The sequence below is a fragment of the Cnephaeus nilssonii genome (assembly GCF_951640355.1).
Source record: "Cnephaeus nilssonii genome assembly, chromosome: 6".
Lineage (NCBI taxonomy): Eukaryota > Metazoa > Chordata > Mammalia > Chiroptera > Vespertilionidae > Cnephaeus > Cnephaeus nilssonii.
Window position 1 is genome coordinate 88,935,206 of NC_137077.1, and position 17,164 is coordinate 88,952,369.

Genomic DNA, 17,164 nt, shown 5'->3' on the forward strand with positions numbered 1-17,164 from the left:
CAGCAATGTTGTCTAGTCATCCCTGGGGCTCCAAAGCCCTGCTGGGGTCAATAAGAGCAAAACTATTTTCATAATAAAACTAAGATGTTATTTGCCTTTGTCACTGGGTTGACACTGAGGGTGAGCGGCCTGCTGTGCCTGCGAGCTTACAGAAGGGAAAAGAAGCCACTTTCACTTAGGAATGTCCTCGGTGAAGCAGTAAACAGTAATTTTATTAAATCTCAACTCCCAAGATTTAAAATACTCACTGTGAGTTGAAGTTCAGCACTGGGGTACCCCTACAGTGGCACCCCCTGGTCCCATCAATACCACTGCTGCTCGCCTTCACTCCTCGGCCACGAATGAGACAAGTATGACTGACTGCCTCTTCAAAGTTGTCCTTATCAGAGAGTCCGGTGTTGGAATTAGTAATCTCCTGTCTCTGTTTACTCGAAATGAGTTTAATCTCGAAAGCAAGAGTGCCATTAGAGTGTAGTTTGCAACAAGAAGCATCCAGGTTGATGGGAAAACAATAAAGGCACAGATATGGGACACAGCAGGGCAAGAGCGATCCTAGGCTATAACATCAGCATACTATCGTGGAGCTATAGGTGTCTTATTGGTTTATGACATTGCTAAACGTCTCACAAATGAAGTTGTAAAATGATGGCTGAAAGAACTGAGAGATCATGCTGATAGTGACATTGCTATCATACTTGTGGGCAATAGAGTGATTTGCGTCATTTGAGGGCAGTTCCTACAGGTGAAGCAAGAGCTTTTGCAGAAAAGAATGGTTTGTCATTCATTGAGGTATCAGCTCTAGACTCTACAAGTGTAGTAGCGGCTTTTCAGACAGTTCAGACAGGGATATACCACATTGTTTCCTAGAAGCAAATGTCAGACACATGTGAGAATGACATGTCTCCAAGCAACAATGTGGCTCCTATTCATGTTCCACCGACCACGAAAAAATAAGGCAAAGGTGCAGTGCTGTCGGACATATAAGGCGTTTCTCTTCTCGCATAGAGGGCTGTTACAGACCATTTCCCAGGTCCGAGGTTTAAATATATTTCTAATTCTTGTGGTCACTTTTGTGTTTTGTTTTTTAAAATATATTTTTATTGATTTCAGAGAGGAAGGGAGAGGGAGAGGGAGGGGGAGATAGAAACATCAATGATGAGAGAGAATCATTGATCGGCTGCCTCCTGTACGCCCCACACTGGGGATTGAGCCCGCAACCTGGGCATGTGCGCTGACTGGGAATCAAACTGAGACCTCCTGGTTCATATGTTGACATTCACCACTAAGCCAAGATGGCTGGGTACTTTTGTGTTTTATTACTTCCTCATACTTTACAAATTTTCCGTGTTTTAAGTCTTTAGATTTTAGCTTTATAAAATCATCCACTTGTCCTGCATGACTGCAGCTTTTTTCATGCTGTAGCTTCACCAGCCTTAGTTTGATAAACTGAATGTTTGGATTCCTCAATTATTGTTTCCTTTTCATCATGCAAACCTGTCACTGTAAGACATGAGAACTGGATCACTTGAAGCTCACACTTGTTGATCATTTTGCCACAGAGCCCCTTATAATTCACAGTCTTTTCTCAGTGCAGTATCTATTTCCACAAATCTAAGAATTGCCCTATAAAGAGCAGGATTTTGAGAGCTTGAAAATTTTCCATTGTTCTGGAATCACTTTCTAAAATGACTTAGTAGGGTTGTGTAGTTCCATAATTTTTGTAAGCATCAAAGTTTATTTGAGAGGGCATTTTTTTCTGGACAAGAATTAATAAACACAAAGACTGCTCAACCCCTGACCGGTTTGGCTCAGTGGATAGAGCGTCGGCCTGCGGACTGAAGGGTCCCGGGCTCGATTCCAGTCAAGGGCATGTACCTTGGCTGCAGACACATCCCCAGTAGGGGTGTGCAGGAGGCAGCTGATCAATGTTTCTCTTTCATTGATGTTTCTAACTCTCTATCCTTCTCTCTTCCTCTCTGTAAAGAATCAATAAAATATATATTTAAAAAAAGACTGCTCAAAAAATGTTCTCTGTGACAAAAAGGAAAATGCATATCAAAATAAGGTGGTGGTCTTGGCAAGCATGTGTGTGGTGGTGTGAGTCGCAGATTGCACCAGCCACTGTCTACATGGAACATACTTTTTACTTGAAAGAACAATTTATAGCCTATGACTATGGAAACATTGGTATCTGGCAGATATTTTTTCAAAAATGAGTGAGCCAGTCACTTCAACAAAAACAATTAATAGTACTTTTTGGCCAAGGACAAAATTTGAGCTTCAAGAGGAAATTTGAATTTTGGAAAATTTGCATCTACCTTTGTGACATTGATAGTTTCCCACACTTAATTTTTTTTTCTAATAAGATCAATAGTAACAAATATAATTTCTTTTACATTGCATAATGAAATGTGTCAACATTGAAAAGACCTGCATAGCCGAAACCGGTTTGGCTCAGTGGATGGAGCGTCGGCCTGTGGACTCAAGGGTCCCAGGTTCCGGTCAAGGGCATGTACCTTGGTTGCGGGCACATCCCCAGTAGGGGGTGTGCAAGAGGCAGCTGATCGATGTTTCTCTCTCATCGATGTTTCTAACTCTCTATCCCTCTCTCTTCCTCTCTGTAAAAAATCAATAAAATATATTTTTAAAAAACAAAACAAAAAGAAAAGACCTGCATAAACATTTTCCAAATAAATGTATAATGTTATAAAAATCTCACATGGGTAAAAGATCCATTCAAAGTTTAAGATAAATTAATGTATTTAAATGTCACAGAATAGGAAAAGTTCATTAAAAAAGTTAGTTGTTATGTGGTTTCAGATTCCACATAACAACTAACTTTAAGAAACCACATTTTGTTGTTTTGCTGTAGTATCACAGAAGACTATGCACAATTATTTTTTAAAGCTATTAAAATATTTGTTCCTTTTCTAACTACATATCTGTGTAAAACTGCAATTCATCATATACTTCAACCGAAACACCATATTGCAACAGACTGAATGTAAAAGCAGAAATAAAAATTGAGCTGTCTTCTATTAAGACATTAAAAAGATTTGTAGAAATATAAAACAGTGGTTCTCAGTCAGGGTGATGTTGTCCTCATCCACCCCAAGGCGATGTTAGGGAACGTTTTGGTTATCATAACCGGAAGGAGGGAGTGCTCCCAGCATCTTGTGGGTAGAACTCAGAGATGCTGCAAACACCCTGCAGCGCACAGGACAGCCCACAACAAAGAATTACCTGATCCAAGATTTCAGTAGTGCCAAGGATGGGAAACCCTGGTATCAAATAATGCCACTCTCACTAAGATTTTTTTGTTTCAAAAATATTTGTATTATCATGTAATGGGCTTATTATTGTTATTTTAAGTGTCTGAATATTTTTTTATTTTATAGTTTTAATTTATAATTTAGTAACTATCAATAGATGTAATCCACATAAACAAAGGCTCTTTGTTGTCCGAAATGATTTCTAAGATTATAAAGGGCTTCTGAGAACAAAAAGTTAAAAAACTCCTGATATAGACAATAGGATATATAGATTGCAAAACTAAATTTGTTGAGCAGCCCTACACATTAGCCACACTAAAGATAAGAAAAGGTCATGGCAGGTATGCCCAAGGACATGCAGTTTCTTCTCAAGAAAAGAAGGTATCTAAAGGAGGCAGAGTAAAGAGATCAGTGTATGGTGTCAACAATGCCAATTTAAGCTTCTTATGTGTCACGGTTTCTGATCACTGCTAGGAATGCAACCGTGACTGAAATGCAGTCATTATTTCCCAAAAGCTTACTGTCTAAAAGGGAAGAAAGACATAACTGAAATTTTAATTGAAATATGGGTAGGGAGAAAAATATGTGCATGGGGTGTATGAGGTCAGTGGGGATGAGCCTTAGGTTAGGGTGGTGGGATTCAGGAGGAGGTCAAGACAGGGAGGGCTCCCTGGAGGAAGTGACCTCTGAGTTGTCTTGAAGAATGAGTAGAAATTTGGTTACTGAGAGTGGAGGGACACTGCAGAGAAGGTGGTGTTCCAGGTAGTGGGAACCGCATAAGCAAAGGCTCAGAGTTATGATATAGCATGATAGATTAGGAGAAGATGTGAAAGGGTATAGAGAAAATGAAAAATATACTAGATAAAAGCATCAGAAAATAAATTTAATGCCCCCAGTAAAATTAAGATGTTTTAAAATAAAAAATAACAGGTCTGATAACATCAAGTTATCTATATTTTTAGAAGGCTGGTTCCTAATTTAGGTATACTATACAAAGTACCTGTTTGGGAAACAACAAGACTTTGCACTCTCTTCCTGAAAGCAGCCAGAACCTCTGAAAATGGTTCCCTATTCACTTGACCCAGAAAACCCCACAAAATCATGCAAATCAAGAGGTTCAAATCTTCATGTTCACTTTAAGAACACCCGTGAAACTGCCCAGGCCATCAGGGGTATGCATATCTAAAAAGCCACCAGGTATCTGAAGGATGTCACTTTACAGCAGCAATGTGTGCCATTCCGTCGTTACAATGGTGGGGGTGGTAGGTGTGTCCAGGCCAAACAGGGGGGCTGGGCCCAGGGTCAGTGGCCCAAAAGAGTGCTGAGTTTTTGCTGCACATGCTTAACAATGCAGAGAGCGATGCTGAACTTAAGAGTAGAGTCTCTGGTCATTGAGCTCCTCCAGGTGAACAAAGCTCCCAAGATTCGGCACAGAACATACAGCTCGTGGGCAGATTAACCCACATGAGCTCTCCCTGCCACACTGAGAGGATCCTTCCTGAGAAAGAGCAGGTGGTTCCTAAACCAGAAGAGGAGGTTGCACAGAAGAAAAAGGTATCCCAGAAGAAACTGAGGAAACAAAAACGTATGGCCTGGGAGTAAATTCAACATAAAATCCTATCTAATAAAGAGGGAATATGCTAATTGACCCTTGTGCCGTCGTAAAGATGGTGGGGCCCACAGCCAATAAGGAGGGAATATGCTAATTGACTGCCACACCCTCAAAGATGGCAGCACCCACAGCCACAAAATGGTGGTGCCCAGTCCCCTCAGCCCCACTGGGGCAGCAGGCACGCGCCTGCCTCCAGAGTCCCCCAGTTCCCTCAGCTCCCCAGCCACCCAAGGCCAGCCCGAGGTGCAGGCAAACCTCAGATGGTGGCTGCCCAGCCACCCAGGGCTGCCGGAGGCTCAGGTAACCAGGGCCAGCCGAGGCTTGTGCTGCCGGCAGTGGCAGCAGCAGAGGTGTGATGGGGCATTCCCTTCCCCTGATTACACGGTTGCCTCCTGCCCCTGAGGGCTCCCTGACTGTGAGAGGTGGCAGGCCAGGCTGAGGGACCCCCACCTCCAGTGCATGAATTTTCATGCACTGGGCCTCTAGTAAATAATAATAAAGTAAAATAAAATAAAAAGAAGAACACTTTGCTCCTTTATCCTGATGCAACATGAAATGCTGCAGCCCCTTCTCCCTTTTGGCTCTCCTCTGTCTGTACACTATTTCTATCACTGGCTCACAAGGGCTTCCCAAAATGTTCATATGGGTCAACCTATCCTGCTAGGAAAGGATGAGAAAAGCCCACACCCTCATGGTTCATTAGCATGAACACCCCAGCCCAGGAATTCACTCCACATTTTTCATAAAGGATTTATATGGTTAGTTCATGCAAAGACATGTGATATTGTTTTTCCCCCACCAAAGAAGTTGGTCAAGGTGGTTGAATGTTTATTTCAGAGCAGTATATCAACACCATTCTGGAAAATGGGGTGGCCCTGCTGAGGGAAGAGAAAGGAATGTTTTTAACAGTGATCATGGCCTGACTATTCTGCTTACAACTTTCATCAAAGGTTGGATTGATCCAAAGGACACGCTGGCATTTGCCAGGGTCCCAGGGGAGAGCCTGCCCTTTCCAACAGCAGCCTGTTTGACACACATCAGGTACTCTGCTTCCAACAGAAAACAGATGGATACCATTGGCATTAAAGAGGGCTAGCCAAGACCCAGGCCTCGGGCCTTGACTCCCAGAACCCCTCAGAGGGTCTGTGCAAGCTGGTTTCAGGGTGGCCCATGGAGGACAACCCGGGATGGGCATTTTCCCAAACAGTGGGTGACCTTTTCCCAGGCTGTGCATGGCAGTCAGGAGAGGGAGCTAAGACAATGAAGGGTGGCCGGTCTCGGGTTCATCTGAGTGTGGAGGTGATTCTATAAGCAGGAGAAAGAACCATCAAACAGAGGCAGGAAGCCTAGAGGCAGGCTAAGAGTCTCTAAGCAGATTGGGGCAAATGGCAAAGGTGTGAGGATACTGGCAGTGAGCAGTGAGCGAGAGAGTGAGCAGGTCAGTTCTTAAAAACTACGTGGCTCAGGGGCAGGCAACCTAACTGAAAGGATCTCACTCTTAGAAATCCTGGCTGACATGCCACTTGGCAGTAGTCCAGTGTTGGAGAGTTATTCCTGGACATTGTGAACGCCTACAGGCCCCACCTAGGAGACCAGTGGGTGTGCCTGAGGAGGTGAGCATGGGCAGTGTGCTCTGTGTCCCCAGAAGGGCCTTGGCCTTTCCTCCCTCCAGGTCCAGGATGCAGCCTGGAGTGAAGGCTTATCAATCAAGTCTCTAAATCCCAGTGGAATCATATGCCCCCCCCCCCCTCCCGCCATTAGTGTTACTCCACATTGCAAACCAGTAGGTTCCTGCTTCACCGACAGGTGTGCAGCTTGCACACATCTTCGAGGGCATCCTACATAATAAAATGGTAATATGTAAATTACCATCACTCCGCTACGCCCACGATTGGGCCAGCAGGAGGCGCAGGGGGCGGGACTCAGGGTGGCCGGGGTAGCTGATTGGGCCAGCAGGACGCTGAGCTCGCGGCGCCAGTGGCGCCGCGAGCTCAGCGTCTGTGTCATGGCTGCCCCGGAGGCTTTAGGAAGGCCTGGGGCACCGGCGGACAGACAGCCAGCCGGCTCCCCCGCCATCAAAAGCCAAAGCGGGGGAGCTGTTGCGCAAGGCCTTTCGAAAGCCTCCGCGGAGCTGGAGGCTTTCGGAAGGCCTGGGGCACCGGCGGACAGACAGACAGCCGGCTCCCCCGCGATCAAAAGCCAAAGCGGGGGAGCTGTCTGTCTGTCTGCGCCGGCGCAAGGCCTTTCGAAAGCCTCCGCCGAGCTGGAGGCTTTCGGAAGGCCTGGGGCACCGGCGGACAGACAGACAGCCGGCTCCCCCGCGATCAAAAGCCAAAGTGGGGGAGCTGTCTGTCTGTCTGCGCCGGCGCAAGGCCTTTCGAAAGCCTCCGCCGCGCCGGAGGCTTTCGGAAGGCTTGGGGCACCGGCGGACAGACAGCCAGCTGGTGCACCAGGTGCATGATTAAATCATGCACTGGGCCTCTAGTGCACGCATATTGCGGACATGGCTAAAGGGAGATAGGAGGCTGGAGAGCATTTCATTTAGAGAAGGTGCCAATGTCAGACGTTAGGCCAGAGAACTTATATGCATCTATGCATTGCCCATGGACACAGACAATAATGGTGTGGGGCAGGAGCTAGGTAGAGGGGGGCAAAGAGGGAGAAAAGCGGGGACAGCTCAACAGTAAAGCTTTATTTTAAAGGAACAGTGTACACCAGTGGCAACCAAGCATGTCAAACTCACGGCCAGTGGGCCGCATGCCTTGTTATGTGAGTTTGACATTCTTGGTCCACCTTTCCTCCTCCATGCCTGTTAAACCCATCAGGCAAGCAAGCTGAACTGATTCGCACTGCCCTGATAGCCTTCAAGTAACCCTAAGAAGTGTTTCTTCATACAGGCTATCAGAATTCAGTAGCAGAAACCCCATAGCTTCAATAATGATAACAATTATTATGAAAACAATAGCTAATAATGCCCAGTGCTGTTCTAAGCTCTTCACAAACATTAATTCCTTTAATTGCCATAGTTGATAGGACGCTTTATTAACAATGTAAACCAACAAAGTGAACTTACCTGCGTTTGTTGACTAATAATAGAAAGGTTACGGCATCTGCTCAGTACTACTCCTACTCTGAGCAGGCCCCACCCTGACCAAGCAGGAAGCTGCTGGGATGGTCCCTCCCCAGACCTCTTCCCCGGGCACCAGGAGGGGAGCAGGTCCCTCTTTTGACACTTGTTTTGCTTCAGCAGTGATGACAGTGAGACAATGTGCTTGAAGCTCTGGATGTATCATTTACGCTCCTGATCTGATTAAAAGCAGGAGTGGGAGGTCTGCCAATCTGCAGGCTCTGTCAACTCCTAATGTTACATAACCCTGTTATACTCACAATTCCCCCCTCACAATGACCCTGCATTTCTGGGGCACTCAGATCTCCCTTCACCAAGGTGCTTTGAGGACCATGTGCTGCATTCGCCTACATGCTTTTCCTTCCCGTGCTGCAGCTTGCGGCGGGCCCCCGTGGGGTCACCGCGTGGAGCACCTGCCAGCAGCTGCAGCTTACCTTTTGTCCACATGTTGGTCCCCTTCGCTCTTGCCATCCGAGGGAGCCAAACCCGCCACTGAGCTGCCTGGGTCTTCTCTTTGTTTTGCTCTCTTGTCCTATGAGTTGTAAGCAGCCTACAGTTTCTCTTACGTGTACTAGGCTTGCTCCTGTATGGAAACTGTGCTCATGGCATAACCTTGATGCTTTTCCTTCCCTCTCACATCGATTTGACCTATAAATTTCCCCTCTGGCCAAGCCTTTTTTTTTTTTTTTCTTTCTGATTTACTGATCACAAAGAAATGTCTAGAGCAGTGATGGGCAACCTTTTGAGCTTGGTGTGACAAACTTCGCCAAAAAACTGAGCATAACTCGGGTAGTGTGTCACTTTGAGGAAAAAACTAACTCCAAGACTCTAGGCGCAAATGTTTCATCCTCGGCATGCGGCTGCGTGTCATCAGAAATGGCTACGCGTGTCAGTGCTGACACGCCTGTCATAGGTTCGCCATCACTGGCCTAGAGGGAAGTGAGAACATGATTAGGAAATTGGGTGACTTTGGAGGAAAGCTTCTTGCCTCCTTAGGATTTTGCCCTAGTTAGGCTCACTCCAGAGTGGCCAGAGACAGTGGTCCCAAGATGGTTATCTGGACCAGGTACTTCTCCTTGTCCCCCAGCCCCTCAGAGGTCCACAGGCCAAAATAGCGCAAAAAGCAAGACGACAGAGCCAGAATGAAAAAATACTGGGACGGTGATCACCTGGTTTAGAAGCATGAGGTCCAGGAAGGCATTTCATATAGGACAGGAGTGTTCACCAGCATCTAGTACTTTCCTTGCTCCAGAATGGCTGAAAGGGCTCCATAGCACATCTGATAAGAAAAGAAATTAACCCAAATCCTTGTCTGGCTTCTAGATTAAGAAGGAATAGGACAGATGAACTCGTTACTGGTCACTTCCATAGATATATGAAAGTGCACAAAAACTTTTAGACCACCCTGTACATATTATATTGAAAATATAACGGGAGATGTGATAAGATGAATGGGATTGAATTGGTTTCAAAGACATGATGTTTAAACTTAAATCTGACCAAAGAAATTCACTCATAAGAAGATTTGGGGATGTGCAATGTGGCAAAGGGAGCTAATGCAAGCCTCTATTTTAGGAACAAACCTGGGAGACGGGAAAAAGGGTCACTGTGGCTGGAACAGTGATGGGAGAGATGGCAGGGACTGGGTTACAGGCCAGGGAAGTGGGTCTGGATTTTATTACAAATCTGAAGGACAGACCTTGGAAAGCTTTTACCAGGAGGGTTATGTGGTCAGTTTACATTTAGAAAGATAACTCCACATGGTCGAGGGACAAAAAGCAGAACTCCAGGCAAGAAATGATGGTGGCTTTGACCAGGGTGGAAGTAGTGGAGAGAGAGCCGGGGGGTGGCGGGGCGGGGGGAGGGGGGTTGGAGAGGGAGAGGGAGAACCATACTAATTTGGGAAATATTTTAGTGGCAGTCTCAACAAGACTTCACGAGAGACTGGATGTGAGTCAGGAGGAGAGAAAGGAGTCAACAATGAGCACTAGGGTTTTGGCTTAAGCAATAGGCAGATGGTGAGACCATTTAGTTAGATGGAGAAGAGAGATAAAGCAGGTCTAGGAGTTGACATCAAGAATTCTGATCTGGACGTGTTAAATGTGAGAAGTAATATTTTATAAAAAGTAAGCTATCCTGGGGCCTGTAACATGTCCCTGGAGCTGTGGATTTTTCCCTGGGGTTTTAAGCTCTACTGAGAGGACTATCTGCAGAGCCCATGGGGTTATATGTCATCCTCAAGGTCAGCAAAAATGGCTTTGTCTTGGTCCACTCATTCATTCATTTGTTCCAGAAGGAAGGTCTGCATTTCCCTCAATCTGTATAATAAACCAACATCTAGAGAACTTTTGAAGAGGAATTGGCCATTTTTCTATTTGAATATTATCTTTCTTAGCATAAATAGGCATTAAAAAGTACAAAGAAGGCCAGAGAAGGACTTCTTGACCCCTCAGTAAAAGATGCATCCAAGGGACAAACCCAGCCTGAACAGGCTCATACCTGCTCTGGGCCCTGCCTTGGGACCCCTTGCAGCCTAGATGGGAATTTCCTTACACACACACCCTGTCCCCAGGAAACCAGGCAGTCAACACCAAGAGGGACCAAGCTGTTCACATGGGAGGGGAGGTGGGGACCGGTGGGGGATTGGAGGGGGCTCAGAAGCCCAAGCCATAGCTGCCACCAGCTCCCCATCTCTCTACCTTCCTGCACAGCATTCTGGAAGGTGGGCTCTGAAAAGTCATTTTCCTCTATGTCTTTGGTTTTTTATTTTCTCATGTTTAATTTTGTATTTCTGCTTTCTCTGTTTAACAGAAATAAATAATAGCCACTGCATAATTAGCTCTTCAGTTATTTTATCAAGTCTTCAGATTTTCCAAGTTCTAAAACATTTTGTTTCAATATTATTTCCATTGCTCTGCATTCTTTGGGTTTCTTTTTTTTTTTTTTTTCCCATATCTAACCTTTTTAGCTAGAGGGTTATTTTTCCAATTCATTTCCACACTTTAATTTTTAGTTAAGTAGTAAATGCTATGAATCTTCCTCTTTGAATAACATTAGCTCTAATCTACAGATTTCAATGTAAGTGGTTTTCTTAATCCCCACCTGAGGATATGTTTTTATTGATTTGAGAGAAAGGAAAGAAGAGATAGAAACATTGATATGAAAGAGACATCAATCAGTTGCCTCCCATACATGCCCCAACCAGGGGTCAAACCCGAAACCTAGGTATTTGCCTTGACAGGGAATTGAACTGGCAACCTTTTGGTGTACTGGAAGACGTCCCTACCAACTGAACTACCCCAGCCAGGGCTATAGTATTTTTATTTTTGTATTTTCTAAATAATTGTAAGATCTTGGTTTTTGTGATTTCAAAGTTTCTTTTTCAAGTTTTGTCATGTTCTATATTTATTGAAGTGTGATAACAGAAAATGATCTTTATAAGAAAATTAATCTTATTTCTCAAACAATTTTGAGGTCATCTACATAGTTCAAAGGGTGAGGACTGATTCATGGTCATCTAATCTTTTATTATTATTATTATTTCAGAGAGGAAGGGAGAGAGAGATAGAAACATCAATGATGAGAGAGAATCATTGATTGGCTGCCTGCTGCTTGCCCCCTATTGGGGATCAAGCCCACAACCCGGGCATGTGCCCTTGACCAGAATCGAACCTGGGACCCTTCAGTCCAAAGGCCAATGCTCTATCCACTGAGCCAAACTGGCTAGGGCCACGGTCATCTAATGTTGAACATTTGTTAACTATTTTCAAGTGCATTATGCAGTTATTTGACACCCACGGGAGTTTTAAACTCTCCAAGTGAAACCATCTGCTGAGCCAGCAGAACCTTACGTGTGAATCTTGAGGGACAGCCGATGGTGGCTTTTTCTCTCCTTCATGCATTCATTCCACAGACATGTGTGAAGAACTGAGCGCCCATCCTGTGCCAGGCCCTTCACCAGGCCTGGGGACACACAGGTGACAAGGTCCAATGCTCATGGATGGACATGTGATTGCCACATAGGCAGTGAGAGCCAAGTCTTTCCAGGTAGAGTGGGCAGCAAATCCATAGGATGGAGTGGTGAGTTCCTCAAGGGCCACCGAAGAAGTTCAAGTGGAGGAAAGAGGAGCCCTGGGCAGGGTTGAGGGTTGACCTTAATTTTTCTATTCTCACCAGGCATGTTCTGCCCTGCTTACCGGGTGCAGGTTTGGTTTGGGCAGAACCCTGCTGCGTGAATTCCACAGCTGTGGTGGTCCACTGGCCCTGGTGGCCGCTGGGTGCTCTGTGGAGGAACTTTGTCCTGCAGGGAATCTGCACTGTGGGTGAACTCCAGGGATACCGCAGAGTCTCATGGAAGAAGTACCTGAGGAGTAAGTACATCAGGTCTCACTCTCTGGATAGCAGTGACAGATGGGGGAGTGTGACGTGATACTTCACGTGTTTCTTGATGTCAGGCAGAACTTTTCAGCTGGCGATAGAACTGTTTCCTGTACAGGGAGATGAGGAACGCATCATTAGCGGTTGGACACTAGTTCTAGTAAAATGTAAATCTTTCATCCAGTTTCACCCTGTGATGAAAAATGACGACAGCCCAGAATTGCCCAAGGCCCTGGATATGGCCAACCCATGATTTGGTCCACCGAACTCTTCATAGCAAACCAGCTGGCAGAAGAACTATGGCGGGGTCTCTCTTTTCCGCGTCCAGCACGGAAAGAGAGATGAACTGGTTCTTCGAATAGATGCAGCTGGGGATTGAGAAATAAAAGAAAGAGAATACACAAAATGGAAGGAAAAGGCTGGGAACTGGGTGGGACCACTGCCCTCTTCTGCTGGAAAGACAATGACCCCCAAGCCAATACAGCACATTTATTTTATACCCCCAAATACCAGGAAGTTTCACCAAAAGTCAAGACAAAGGAGATTATTTGCATTCTTGAGTAGGCCCAAGCATTCCTGGTGCTTGACTGGATTTACATATCAAAGTCCATTCCCAGACACCTGGGCAAAGGTAAGAGTCAGTGCTGATAACACATCTGCCTTTCTGGTAAATGTGTATCCAAGACTTCAGTTCAGCTGACTATAATTAAAGAAATGCCCATGTGCCTTCCCAGGCGCTGTCTACAAGAACCTCAATGCTCAGATCAAGAAGAGCAGATGTCTGATACTTTTTAGGAAATTCAAGTTCAGAAAGAAGAAACCAAATTCATCAGAATGATAGTGGGGAAGGGCATGTAATAAGAACAGAGCCACCGTTGTTTAATAATTATTCACCTTACTAACTATAGGTAAGAAGTTTGCTTGCAGACCCTAGGAAATTGGAAGATGTGTGGCAAGAAGAAACACAGGGCTCTAAAAAGATAAGATGCCTCAAACCCCAGGTGAGTCCATTGCTCAGAAAAGAAATACATTTTAAAAGCAGACCAAGGACAGGAAGTGCTTTGCCTTGGTTGATATGCCTGGACCCTGACCCCACTCCAGGAGTTTGCCTCAGGAATGCTGCCCATTTTCTGAGCCCTGGGACAGGCTGAGCTGTTTGTAACATCGTAGGAGATTAGCTGCCTTTTTATTGGACTTCGAGCTCCTGAAGGCCATACTGCAGAACTGCAGACCCTCCCCTCCCCTTTTCCCTGTTACACTCGCAGCTGCAAGTAGTAGCTTCATCCCTCACCCGTGTATATAATCAGCCAGCAGGCCAGGGGGTCAGAGCAGAATTTCCAGGGTAACCAACCGCTCTCCCCATACTGCCAGCATTATTGGAATAAGTGCTCATATGTGATTCAACCCTGTCTCTGCTTAATTTGGCTCAAGTAGTGACAGGCGGCCTCAGACCCCTTTAGTGTCCAGTATCAATTCCACTAGTCCCTAAAAAGAATACAGTATTTATGAGTAGTTCAGCAATGAGGGACATTTGAAATAGCAAAAACCATGCTCCTCCATTAGTGTTTCTATGGCCCACAGTGACACAAAGGTGGGTTACTTGTTGGTTTTAAAAATTCATGTTAGATGTTAGATCCTGACATATCCCCCAAATGCTTCTTCCTGTAACTGTGACCTGGCTTCTGAAGGAGATGCAGGGAGGACATCACAACCAGAAGATTGCTGCCCCGTGACCTGGCCCATATCTTTACCCTTCTTTGCTTGGCTCTCTCTATTATAAAAATACTGATGCACACCCTAAATATGAATGTCTCTTCGTTAATTAAATTTGACATTGGCTAATAAGATAATACGAGTTTTAAGGGAAAATATTATATCACCTGAATATTGCATGTGTGCTCATCACCCAAAGTCTAGTCACTCCCCATCGCATTGATCTGACCCCTTTACCCTCTTTAACGTCTCCCCACGCCCTTTCCCCTCTGGTACCCACCAAACTGTTGTCTGTGTCAATGAGATGTTTGTTTTGTTCATTTGTTGCTTTCTGTTTTATATCCCACATATCTATTTCTTTATGAATTAAGTACTTCTGTACTAATATATTATCAAGTGAACACAAAATATGTTTTAGAGGATGCCATGAAAATTAAAAAAAATTCCTAATATATTTGAATGCAGTTATTAATTATGCAGAGCTTCTTGCTTTCATTAAAATATTATCCATAACTATATTTTTAGTGAGAACAGTGTGGTAGAATTTTGTATCATTTTTAACTTTAGTGTGATGCTTTGAAATGCCTCAATTCAAATACCTCAAATATTAAACTTTTGGTACATCAACTAAAAAGTTCAGTTTGTTTCCCTGCTTGCTTTTAATGATCATTAGAGCTGGGAGGTAACTCACAAGGGTACAATGGGCACAGCACACAAAGTGCATTGTTAACAAGAGGAAGTCCATACTTTTACAGCTTAGAGAATTCAGGGATTTTAAGTCAACTTCTTATCTGGTACAATTAGATCGTCTATTGTTTTTATCTCCTGGTGATAGTGATGGAGAGATTGTTCCTAGCATAGGAGAAGGGTCAATTCTGCTGTTTTTCTTGCTGTTTTCTTGTCCTTGCAAAATTACTATTATGTTTAATCCATGAATTTCTTTGCAGGAATCTTGAAGTCACTCATCTATTTTATGAAGGTTAATTTGGTTCAAACTAGATAATACATTTTAATGAGGCATGAGTACATTGCAAAACACTGCAGTCCGCTAACGCTCCGAAATCAGTAAGGAGGCCACTGCCAGCATCTTCTAATAATGAACCTCCCTCTTCCCTCATACCATATAGGGATGGTGAGTGCCTGACATAGGGCACCGATCACTATTCAGATAGATTTTTTTAAAAGATAATTATCATAGAAGGCCTACTATCTTTATCTGACACCTCAGTGGTTTGTGTGATATGTAGATACCAACCTGTCTGTTTTCCAGATGCAGAAAGATGAGGTGCAGAGAAATGATGATTTGCTCCAGGTCACACAATTAAGCATTACAGTCAGGATAAGAGCCCGCTGGAGCAAATGCGCAGTGCACTGCACACCACCATGATGCCTAACTAACACTCTGCAACAGCCACCCTCTCCATTTCTGGCCCTGTTTGAGACCCCTAATTCCCACCCAAAACAATACTCCAAAATTAAGGCAATTTCACTTAGAGCAAATGGGTGGAGGAATTTGTCTAGCAGCAAAGGTGATGTAGAAGGCACAATTTGAGGGTACTATCAGATTGTTAGGTCCATGAGTCACCCATCTTTGTTTCTCATGAGAATCACTGTCAGATGGTAACCACAGTTGTAACCAGAAGTTATAATGTATTGAATTAGTGCCTATTGAATAGCTTAAGTTGTAGTTGCAGCTGTTGAGAATGAACAATAGCGGTGAGCTAACAATGGAGTTTTATGCTAATGAGTCAATCAGGAGAGACACTGTGCTATAACCTGGCAAGGGTAAATCTAAGGTTTTAGAGAAATAAGGAAGTTATTAGGACACATGTTTTTGTGTGTTTTTTAAATCAATCACAGAATAATAGCCAATACAACCCCATTGTGTCAGTGTCAGCTCTCAGCTTTCTATGATGCGCTACAGCAAGACTGAGAAGCATCTTCCATTGAGACCAGCAGCACCCCGGAGAGGCAGGAAGGGACAGAGGCCATGTAGAAAAATGTTCGCCAGACACTGGGATTTTAAAGATAACAAAACTCTAAAAAGTTTGAGGCTCCATCTAGGATTGCCTATTTCTTAATGTCCAAATGAAGGCATAAAAACAAATAGGTGAGAAACCAATAAATTTTTAAATTTGATTTTTCAATTTTCCGTTTATATTCAATATTATTTTGTATTAGTTTCAGGTGTACAGCATAGTGGTTAGATACTCATATGCTTTACAAAGTGATCCCACAATATTTTAAGTAAACACCTGGCACCATACATAGTTATTACAACATTACTGAGCATATTCTCTATGCTATACTTCACATCCTCATGACTATTTTATAACTACCAAATTGTACTTCTTAATTCCTTCACCTTTTTCACCCAGCCCCCAACCTTTCTCCCTTCTGGCAACCATCAGTCTATTTTCTGTGTTTATAAGTCTGTTTTTGTTTTGTTTGTTTGTTTGTTTGTTTTTGTTCTTTAGATTCCATGTATAAGTGAAACCATATGATATTTGTCTTTTTCTGACTTATTTCACTTACCATAAACCTTCTAGATCCATCCATCTGGTCACAAATGGTAAGATTTCATTCTTTCTTATGGCTGAGTAATAATCCATAGTATATGTGTACCACAACTTGTGTGTGTGTTCTTTTTTTTGAAATAATTTTTTATTTTTCAATTACAGTTGACGTACAATATTATATTAGTTTCAGATGTACAGCCCAGTGATTAGACATTTATATAATGTATGAATTGATCACCCAGATAAATCTAGCACCCAGATAAATCTGATACCATACATAGTTATTACAATATTATTAACTATTTTCCCTATGCTACATTTTACATCCCCATGACTATTTTGTAACCACCAATTTTTATTTTTAATCCTTTCCCCATTTTCCTCATCCTCTCAACCCCCCCTCCCATCTGGCAACTATCAAATATTCTCTGTATTTATGAGTCTGTTTTGGTCTGCCTGTTCATTTACTTTCTTTTTTAGATTCCACATATAAGTGAAATAATATGGTATTTTTCTTTACCTGTTTCTTATTTAGCTCAGCACA

At 43.7% G+C, this 17,164-nt stretch overlaps 2 pseudogenes across 2 annotated transcripts; both read left to right on the forward strand.

The window, feature by feature from the left end:
• The first annotated feature begins 352 nt into the window (after window positions 1–352).
• LOC307101110 (ras-related protein Rab-11A-like) lies at window positions 353–1,437 on the forward strand (annotated as a pseudogene). Its single transcript has 2 exons — window positions 353–1,030; window positions 1,423–1,437. The product of its transcript is annotated as a ras-related protein Rab-11A-like (transcript).
• A 2,895-nt stretch (window positions 1,438–4,332) lies between these two features.
• On the forward strand, window positions 4,333–4,874 carry LOC307102420 (large ribosomal subunit protein uL22-like; annotated as a pseudogene). Its single transcript has one exon. The product of its transcript is annotated as a large ribosomal subunit protein uL22-like (transcript).
• The last annotated feature ends 12,290 nt before the right edge of the window (window positions 4,875–17,164 follow it).